A 1319-nucleotide genomic window follows, 5' to 3' on the forward strand; every position below is an offset into this window, starting at 1 on the left:
GGGGGGGGGCTGATGGTGCCAGATGTTCTGGGGGGTCTGATGCACCCAGATGTTCAGGGGGGCCCGATGCACCCAGATGTTTGGGGGGGCCCGATGCACCCAGATGTTCGGGGGGGCCCGATGCACCCAGATGTTTGGGGGGGCCCGATGCACCCAGATGTTCAGGATCCTGGTCCAGGTGGAGGCTTTTCCATCCTCTGGAGCCTCTGACAGGTTTTTATCTCAGGTTTTCTCTCCACTCTTTCTCTATATTTTCTCTCTCCAGAGTCTATTTCTTGTCGATGCTGGAAAAAATGGTCCCACATCATAATGGTTCCATCGCCGTGTTACACAGCAGGGATAGTTCAGTCAGCATATGTTCTCCTCTGCATGTTTTCTCTGTTCCTACTGGACATGAGCTGTTAGGAATTGAGGGAATTATTAATCAGGCTGAACATCAGGGATAAACAATGACCTCAACAGTTAGTGTGTCGGTGATACATGCAGATAAAGTTCTTAGGTTTTTAAAATTTTAAGGATCTTTAACTTAAAATAATATATGAATATATATTCTGAAGCCCAAAGCAGAAATAGTTCATTTCCAAAGTGCTGCTCCATCCTCCTCAGTCCAGCAGGGGGAGCCTCTGTAGCTCTGAGCAGTTTGGTGTGAAAGTGGAAGCCATCATGAGAGAGGAAGAAATTAGAGAAATATGATTATCCGTGGAAATATTGGCCTAAAAATAAAATCCACCGCAGTAACCCATAGATTTGTGATCCAGTGTATTTGTGAGGGATGGAACCTTCCAGAGGTTTAATGTTTAATGTTTAATGGGCCGTGGTTGTAATCTGGATCTCGTCCCAAACATGCTCTGACTCCAGCACGGTGTGAATCTATGGAGAAACAGTGGAGTTAAACTCAGCTCCAGACCAGTCTGAACATCTTCTGTTAGTGGGAGGTCTTTAGACCCCCCCTCTGTCAGGAACCAATCAGCTACAAATACTGACTTCCAGTCTAGACTTTGACTAGACCGCTCAATCAGCAGCTTGGTGTCACAGCTGTTTGAGCAGTTAGTGGTCTGCCAGGATTCTAAAACATGATTCAGAATTATTTTTTAACAAATACTTTTTGTTTTAAACCTGTGTGATCAAATAAAACAACATTTAAAATCCACCAGACGTGTGTGACTCTGCAGGAGTAATGCAGCAGCAGGTATTCATTTTAAGCCCCGCCCCCTAATGGCCGCCATCATTGGAAACTAGAGGCTCTGACCTTTCCAAGGAGGGGTCAGAGGTCATGTAACCGGCTTGGTTCCATCAGCTGCTCTGTTATTCTTATTTTC

General features: G+C 45.5%; 1 protein-coding gene across 1 annotated transcript in view; it reads left to right on the forward strand.

Moving 5' to 3' along the window:
* The window catches only part of LOC107103488 (laminin subunit beta-1-like), a gene marked incomplete at its 3' end in the record, with an annotated part of 70399 nt that overhangs the window by 50399 nt on the left and 18681 nt on the right, over positions 1-1319 (forward strand). The gene's annotated exons all lie outside the window — the stretch shown is intronic.

Source organism: Cyprinodon variegatus, unplaced genomic scaffold (genome assembly GCF_000732505.1).
Source record: "Cyprinodon variegatus isolate N-32 unplaced genomic scaffold, C_variegatus-1.0 Scaffold1461, whole genome shotgun sequence".
In the NCBI taxonomy this organism is placed as follows: Eukaryota; Metazoa; Chordata; class Actinopteri; order Cyprinodontiformes; family Cyprinodontidae; genus Cyprinodon; species Cyprinodon variegatus.